A 9,964-nucleotide genomic window follows, 5' to 3' on the forward strand; every position below is an offset into this window, starting at 1 on the left:
TACATGCATTCTTCAGTCTCCACGTCTTTGCATTCTAGCTATTCCTCATGGCTGGAGTTATTTCACAGAATTTCTTTCTTCCTTCAAGATTTATCTTAAGTTCTTTCTACATGAAGCCTTTCTTGATTTCATCACTTTATACAAATTTGCATTTTAATTCTATTTCTATTTCTAATGGGCTTAATAGCTCCTTTTAGAGAAAGGGTTGTTGGATTCATTGTTTTTGAATTTCTTCTAGTACTTAGCAACATGCGTGGCATGCAGTAAGTGCTTAATAAGTACTTGTTGATTGAAATAACCAAATACAAGATCATTTGAAGAAGAGCTCCAGAGAAGGGATCCTTGATTGGAACTTTAAAGGAGAAGAAAAATTCAAAGAGTTAGAGGTAAGGAGAGAGTATTTTCAAAGGCAGCTGGATAAAACACTGAATCTGCCATCAAGAAGATAAGTCCAATTCCAAGCTCAGATACTTTTTGACCTTGGTCAAATCATTTAACTTGTCTCAGTTTCTTTATGAAAAATGGATTGATAATAGCACCTCGAAAGGCAGCTAGAAAGGCAGTGGGAGTAGAGCTCCTCAGTTCAGGAGGACCTGAATTCAAATCCAGCCTCAGACACTTAACACTTATTGGCTATGTGACCCTGGGCAAGTCACTTAACCCCAATTGCCTCAGCAAAAATAAAAAATTTAAAATTTTGTCTAAATGAAAACAGCATCTACCTTATGAGGTTGCTGTGAGGATAAAATGAAATCATGTTTGTAAAGGGCCTAGTACAACGGCTAGCATTCAGTAGATACTATATAAATGCAAGTTATTATTAAATCTAGGGAATAAATATAGAGAAAATCCAGCACTAAATATAACTTGGCTCAAAATCTGGGAAATTTAGGGAGGAGCTGTGTGTTCTGGCCACTGCTGAGACAAGTTGTTGAATTTCAAGGTTTAGCCAGGGAACATGAAGACTAGGGAAATATGAAGTTTCTCTTCAATAAGCAGGAGAATTATCATGACAAAGAGGAATTAAATTGGTTTTTGATTGGCCTGAGAGTAAAATGCTAATTGCAATGGCTAGAAGAGGCAGGAAGGCAAATTTCTGCTCTACAGAAGGGAAACATGTCTTCTTTAAAGTTACTCCCTGGTGGGATGAGCTGTTTCAGAGATACAGCTCCCTATCACTGGAGGTCTGCAAGGAGGGTGCTGTTGTTGGTATTTCTGCTTCTGTACAGTCTGTGGATTGCTTCAGACCCAGTGTGCTGATGCACCTCAGCCCTGCAAGGCCTGATCCCATAAACAGAGGGGCCATGGCCGAATGCCCCAGGATGCTGAGATGCTTTTGGAGGCTATCAAAGCAACAAACTTGCTCTGTGAGTATCACGGGCATGCATGTGAATGAATGCATACATATGAGCAACTGTGTGACTATGTCTACGTGTATGGTTGTGCATGTGTATACCTGCACCTTATGCACAAACGTTGTGAATGTAAGCTGGCCATATTCATGTGTGTGTGTGTGTATATATATATATATATATATATATATATATATATATACACACACACACATGAAAGGCTTCATGTAGAAGGGACCTGACATAAATCTTGAAGAAAGAAAGAAATTCTATGAAGTAACTCCAGCCATGAGGAATGGCTAGAATGCAAAGACATGGAGACTGGAGACTACTTATATATTTATAAATACTCAAGGGTATGTAATGGGTACATGTATGAGGATATTCAAGATGGATGTTCATGAATGCATCAAAGTGATGTTTTAAAATAATAATTAGTTTCATTAATTATTAATATAATAATAGATTAGATTTCATGTTATATAGTACATACCATATCAATATTTAATTTTATGAATAACCATAATTGTAAATTATATTTCAAAATCATAAATTTTATGGTGGATGTCCCTCTTTTTAACAATGAGATGATTCAGGCCAGTTCTGATGATGTTGTGATGAAGACAGCCATCTACACCCAGAGAAAGGACTGTGGGAACTGAGGGTGGATCACAACATAGCATTTTCACTCTTTTTATTGTTTGCTTGCATTTTGTTTTCTTTCTCATTTTTCCTTTTTGATCTGATTTTTCTTGTGCAACAAGATAATTGTATAAATATGTATGCATATATTGGATTTAACATATATTTTACCATGTTTAGAATATATTGGATTACTTGCCATCTAGGGGAAGGGATGGAGGGGATTGGAATACAAGACTTTGCAAAGGACAATGTTGAAAAATTATCCATGCATATGTTTTGAAACTAAAAAACTTCAATTAAAAAAAACAAAAAGAAAAATTTTATATGAATATGTTTTGAAAATAAAAAGCTTTAATTTAAAAAAGCAAAGCAATAAAAATTATCAAGACATATGTCATTAAACAAAAAAGAAATCATAAATTTTATATGGTTATATTTAAATTTAAATATATTTAAATTATGAATTTATGATAAATTCTTGGTAAATTATATATAATTATATGTATTTTTAATATTAATATAACATTATTATTACTACTACCATTTGTTTAGTACCTATTCTGTGCAAGGTGTTTTACAAATATTTCGTTTGACCCTCACAACAACCCTGGAAAGTTTTGAGTCATTATTATTCCCACTTTACAGTTAAGGAAAGGCAAACAGAGGTTAAGTAACTCTCCCTATAGAGGTAGATGCATATGAATGCATGTAGGGAGGGGTTTGGGGGGGGGGAGTGAACATTCAGTTGTGGATATGAATGGATATATGGATTTGCTTGTGCATGTGTGTATGAGTGCATGCATGTACCTAGGAGGAAGCTCAGTGCAATCTCACTTTGTGAGCTCTCCAGAAGGGACTTTGCCAACGAAATCTACCTCCAGGTCCACAAGTCTCCTTCCTGCCAGTGCTTACATGTGGTCCCTGCTGCTTCATTGCTACTGAAATTCTCCTAGGGACTTTTTTCTCTTCTCCAGCAGGGATGATGTCTGCATTGTCTCACACATGCCTTAATCGCTTTTCCAAGGAAAATATAACACATGAGCTACTGTACATGGGCATGTTACTCATCTCTGTTAATTAGATGCTAATTAATGACTCACTAGCTTTAATCATATCAATCTGGTAATACTATTTATGCCACACAGAATAATGATCTACTTTACAAGAAATCAACATGGCGCATGTTGACACAGGAAGGCATCCAGCCATAATTCACTCTGGGTAAATATTCTCCACCCAGACTTGGATTCGGCACAATTTCTCAGAAACACAGAGTGTCAGAGCCATAAAGGACCTCAGAGATCATCGTGTTCAACCCTCTCATTTTGCAAATGGGGCAACTGAGTCCCAGAGAGTGAGGAAACGACTGAATCTAAGTAAAGGAACAAAACCAGGATTTTAAACTGTCTCTCCTCTCTCCAAAAATACCTCCTTCCAAAATGCTACTTGGGGTAAGAGGGATCAAATTCTTGGGATGGCTAGACACAGGATATGTGATGAAGTCAGAGAAAGATTTTTGCCTCAGAGTTGGCAGGCATGGAGTCTCGTCTCAATGTCAGGAAGAACAGCACCAGAGAAGAGGAAGATTTTCTCCAGTCTCAGCCAGGCAGTCACACATGCTCCACTGAGGTATCAGATCCTCCAATATAGTCAACAATTTACTCCTCCACCCTTTCCTCCTGCATGGTTCCATTTCTTTTCCCAGGACTATACCCTAGCTGCCCTATAGTCTGCTTAGCCATTCCGCAATCCACAAGCCTCCAGTTCTTTGCTATGAGAGAGAGAGAGATATCAATAGAAAAAAATGAGAGATCAATAGATAGTTTATAGGTAGATAGATGATAGATAATATATGATAGAAACATAACTAGATACATAGACAATAAATAATAAGATAGATATATGGATGGAAGATTACAGATAGATAAATAAATGGATGGACGGATGAATGGATAAATTAGATGATAGATGGATAGATAGATAGATAGATAGATAGATAGATTTTCTCCCCTAAATTGTTTGTTTTGGGCTTTTCACTTCTGTTTATACTATGACAGGTTTTACCTAAAGTTTCATTTTTCTTACTTATTTTGTAGATGTGATCTTTTGGTTCTACAAAGGAACAAATGTATGTATTGATGAAACTTGAAATAAGGCAAATGCTGTAGTGAAAAATAACATGAAAGAGCTAAACCAAATAATATATAATTCAATCTCATCAATTAATCACATCCAGTAAGAATTTTTAAATAATCATTTCTGTGCAACCAGTAGAGATAGATTCCATATTGGGAGATCTCCACATTGATGGAGTCATACACACTCATAATCAAACTTCCCCCATGTACAAAGCTCTGTGATAGGTGTGACAGATACAAAATAAAAAATTCTTTTTCTCAAGGAGTTTATAATCTCCTAAAAGGATATTCCAGACTCAGGGAGAAAAATCCACCCCATTGCCACATGTCTTCTTTATTCCAGGTTGGCTCTCCCTAGTTACTTCAACTTTCTTGTGACATGAACTCAAGGCTTCACAATTGTGGACTGAGGCCATGGATTTTATTACTGGATCTTTTCTTGGATTATGTGTGTGTTGCGCTTCTTGGTACCTCAAGTTCTATTTTCTTCCTATATCATACCTTTTTTTGTAGAACACGTACAGAGGCAATTTTCTCCTTTCCTTTTCCTTAGTTGAACTGGAAGTCACAAATCCTGAGCTTGAAAACAAGCTCTACCCCTACTAGCTGGTATGTATGATCTTGTGCAAATCATTTAAGCTCTATGAACTTCATTTTCCTCACCTATAAAGTGAAGAATGGTCATGCAAAATGACTTTAAAGGTTTATTCTAGCCCTAACCCAGTGATTCTCTAATGTTTATATCTTTTGATTAGATTTATAGACTCTAGATAAATGTATTCTTAAGAACATTTCTTACATATACCCCATATCTGGTCAGGAGCCTGTCATTATTATGTTTCAATAAATAGTTCAGGAATTCAAATCCTATTTCAGACATCAACTTCTCAACTTGCTTTCCTTCACTTCCCAGATAGGCTTCTATCATTTAAATCCCTTATCTTATTGGGCAATAAGAGTGAAAACAAATCATAATTCCATAAAACCTTCAATTTCTTTTCCAATGTTCTATAATATTTAACATTGTTTTCTAATTGCCTCCTGAGAGTATCATTTGTGCCCAACTGATCCATTTTGACAAGTGTGAGGATGGTGTCTTGCATGGAAAACTTCATGTCTCAGAACACATAGTTCTCTATTGTTGTAATCAGGCCCTCAAATATATCTCAGAATTCGTGATTGGGGAATCACCAATTACTACCATTCACTTCTTTCTTTTTAGCGAGTATTCTCTTTTCTGACAGCACTTATGGTCCTATATTATTATTCCTTTGAGTAAGAAACAATTAAAATGAACAATTTAGAAAAGTTTAGGAGACAAACTGATGCAGAGTAAAAATAAGCTAAATCAGGAAAACAAATTAGATAATGATGGTTGCCACTTGTGTCTAACTCTTCATGATCCATGGACCATGCTGTTCATGGTATTTTCTTGGCAAAGATATTGGAATGGTTTGCCATTTCTATCTCCAGCTCATTTTATAGTTAAGAAAACTGAGGCAGAATGAAGTGACTTGACCAGGGTCACACAACTAGTACATGTGTGTGACTAGATTTGTCCTGATTCCAGGTTCAACACTCTATCCATAGAACTATTTTGCTGCCTCCTAATCAAAGACAATGATTACAACAATGTAAATGAAAAGAACAAAATTACTAAACTGGATGTTATATAAGCTAGGATTCAGAGAAGAATCAGACAATGCATACCTCTTTCCCTTCCTTTCTTTAGTCAGGTTGGAATGAAAGATATATAATATGCTAGACCTGGTTGATGTGCTATTTAACTTGACTTACCTTTTTTTCTTTCTTTTTGATTGTTACAAAAGAAGACTCATTCAGAATAAGGAGTAGAGTAGAATTGTATTCAGGAATTGAGATAATTAAAAAAGACATCAATAATATTGTTGTTACTATCATTATTGTTATTAATTATATGGGAGAATGAAAAGCACTGGATCTGTAATCTGAAGATATGAGTCCAATTCTTGATCCTAAAATTTATTACTGATTTAACTATAGACAACTTTTCCTTTTTTGGATCTCCATTCTGGATGAAACAACAAGTAAGGGATTGAGTCTTAATGATTTCTAAGACCCCTTTCAGTTCTAAGTCTGTAATATTGTGATTTTAAGCCTTCCCTTCCTATTCTCTTTCTATTGTGTCATGTTATATATTTATTAATGCCTCTTCTTTGTTCCAAGCTCTCTCCCAGCTCTAATATTCTGGCACACAACAATCTAAGGCAGAAGAGATGGCAGCAAGGTTGTCATGGTTGAGGGGCTTCTGTAGCTCAATGAAACCATGTAGGGTTATCAAAGATGGACAGGTCTTAAAGAGTTCTGACAAAAGGTGATTCATTGGAAAAGAAAATGGCAAATCATTCCAGTATCTTTGCAAAGAAAATTCCGTGTAATATATTAAAATGTTATAATTAGTATAACAGTATATGATGAGCCTCTAGGGTCAGATGTCCAACACATTATTCAGGAAAGTACAAGTACAAGCAAGTCCAAAAAGAATGAAGCAGCTGGGACAAAACTGAAAGAAAATTCAGCTGCATATGAGTCATCTGATGACAAAAAGAAAGTCCAACACATAAAAATCAATATTGTATAAGAATCTAGATTGTAAGATTTATGAATCAAGATGGATGTAGACAGAAAGAGATGGAAAGATTAAAAATCAATATCTTGGAAGTCAATGAATTTAAATGGATTGGAATAGGTGAATTTAATTCAAATGATTATTGGATATACTGCTGTGGGCAGTATCTTAGAATCGCTTAGAAGGCATGGAGTAGACTTCATGGTTAATAAAAGAGTTAGAAAAACAGTACTGGGGTATAATTTCAAAAATGACAGAATTATAAAACTGTTCAGATCCAAGGCAAATCCTTCAACATCACAATACTACTATATTCCAACTACTAATGCCAAAAAGGTCAAAGATGATCAGTTCTATGAAGGCCTATGATATTTTCTAGAAATAACTCATATATTCACCAAAATGGATTGGAATTCTAAAGTGGGAAATCAAAATATAATTGGAATTAACAGACAAGTTTTTTCTTGGAGTGCAAAATGAACAGGGCAGAGATGAATAGAATTTTTGTTAAGATAACTCACTGATCAAAGAAAAGACTCTTTTCAACTACCCAAAAGCAACTCTACACATGGACATCATCAGATGGTTAATATCAAAATCAGATTGATTACATTTTTTGCAGACAAAGGAGAAGTTCAGTATTGTCCATTAAAACAAGATCTAGAGCTGACTAGTTCAGATCATAAGCTTTTTATTGCAAAATGCAGATATAAAGTGAAGAAAGTGGGGGAAACCATCAGACATCATCATCATCATAATCATCATCATTATTATTCATCCTTTGTTTTCAGAAAAAACAAATTATAAAGTGATACCTTGACTTGCACATGAATTGGATTTAAATGAAGCAGAACTGTGCAGAGTCCTCAGCCTGATCCTCTCTTCCAGAATCACCAAAATACTGTGACAAAACAAATAGTCAAGCAAAAAACCATGATAGTTTGGTTACTAATCTAGAGCCAGACATTTTAAAGAAATAAACTTAATGGGCTTTAGGAAGTATTACTAACAATAAGGATAGTGGAGGTGACAGAATTCTCAGCTGAGCTATTTAAAACCCTAAAATATCACATTGTTAAAGTGCTGCACTCAATGTGGCAGCAAATTTAGAAAACTCAATAGTGGATACTGGATTAGAAAAGATCAGTTTACATCCCAGTCCTAAATGATGATGCTGCCAAAGAACATTAAAGTTACTGAGCAATTGTACTCATTTCATACACCAGCAAGGTTTTGCTTAATATTCTGCAAGCAAAGATTCAGCTGAGAATGACCAGAAGATGAGAATGGTTTTTGAAGAAGCAGAAGAACTAGAAACCAAATTGCCAACATTTGCAATATTATGAAAAAGAACTAAGGAGTTCCAGAACAACTTCTACTTCTGCTTCATCAACTACATTAAAACCTTTGATTATATATAATTAAAACCTTCAAAGAGGTGGGAGTACCAGGTAATCTTACTTGTCTCCTAAGAACTTATATGCAGTTCAAGAAACAAAAGTTAGAACTGAATATGGAAAAATTTAATGGTTTAAATCTATGGTTTAAGATTGGAAAAGGAGTACAAAAAGGCTGTATATAGTTACCTTATTCATTTAACTTATTTGCAGAATACAACATAGAAAATGCCAGATTAAATGAATTAAAAGGTAGAATTTAAGTTATCAAGAGAAGTATCAACAATCTTACATATGCAGATGATACTACTCTGATGGCAAAAAAGTAAAGCATTACGAAGCCTCCTGATGAGGGAAAAAAAGAAGAGCATAAAAACTAACTTGAAGTTTAACTTTAAAAAACCCTAAGATCTTGGCAAATGATTACCTCACTTCCTGGAAAATAGAAGAAGAAATCGAAGCAAAATCAGATTTTATATTCTTGGGTTCAAAGATCATTGCAGACAGTAACTGCAATCATGAAATTAAAAGATGCTTACTCCTTGAAAAGAAAGCTGAGGCAAATATTAACAGCATACTAAAAAGCAGAGACATTACCTTGCCAACAAAGGCTTATATAGTCAAAGCTATGATTTTTCCCATAGCAATGTATGACTATGAGAGATGATGTTTAAGGAAAGCTGAATGCCTCAGAATTGAAAGATTCAGTTTATGATGTTGGAAAAGACTTTTGGGGGAGATCAAATTGGTCAATATTTAAATTAATCCAAGCTATTCAAAATTCAAATTCAAAAATGAAGCTGAAGTTTAAAATACTTAAATAATGAAAAAGACCTTGATGTTGGGACAGATTGAAGGCAAAAGGAGATAAGAATAGCAGAGGATGAAATGGATAAGATAGTGTCATGGAAGCAATATATATGAATTTGGATAGACTGTGGAAGATAGTGGAATATAGAGATAGTGGGTCATGGAATCACAAAGAATCCAACATGAGTAAATGAATGAAAAGGCAGAAGAATGGAAGCAATCATGACTGTGAGCAATAATTTGTAGTTTTCACTAGGTTAGAAGATTTGGGAGAAAAATTTACCTGTCATGGTTAAAGTTCTTATCATACAAAAATTGTGAGCTGCCTGAGGGCAAAGACATCTTATCTGCAATATCACTAATCACACTGCTATCAGCATAGTAGATATATTAAAAATATTTGTGGAACTAGATTTGGAATTGAAACTCTGCAGGGATCCCTACTAATTCATTTGGTTCTAGGTGATAACAAATAACAGTATTTCTCTCCAAGGTGTTACGGTGGGCTTCATACTACCTTAGGAGTTGGAAGACTTGGTCCCTAGTCCTATCTAAACCTACCTACTGATGTTGAACATGTCATTTCACTCTTGAGGACTCATTTTTATCTCTTTGAAATCAGGAGGTTAAACAGAAATTATCCCCAGACCCTTCCCACTCTATTGTAAACACAAAGCTTTATAATAATTGCTCAAGTTTCTAATACTATAAGGTTTATAAAGATGGAAATTTTCTTCCTTAAAACCTGAGGTATGGAGAAGTTGTGACTTGCCTGAAATTTTCATAGGTATTCTATTAGCAGGGCTGGGATTTGGACTCAGGAGCTGCAACTCAAAAGTCTACATTCTTTCTCCTATTTTATATTGACTCAAGGTCTCCTGACTCTAAATTCAGGCATTCTTTCCATTAGAATGAACTATATCTTGCATCCATTACAAAGTGTAAATAGATATACTGGAGCAAAAATGCTGGCATTTGGTTCATTATTTTTCAGGTACAACATTCCAGAAAAAA

Source organism: Sarcophilus harrisii, chromosome 6, assembly GCF_902635505.1.
Source record: "Sarcophilus harrisii chromosome 6, mSarHar1.11, whole genome shotgun sequence".
In the NCBI taxonomy this organism is placed as follows: domain Eukaryota; kingdom Metazoa; phylum Chordata; class Mammalia; order Dasyuromorphia; family Dasyuridae; genus Sarcophilus; species Sarcophilus harrisii.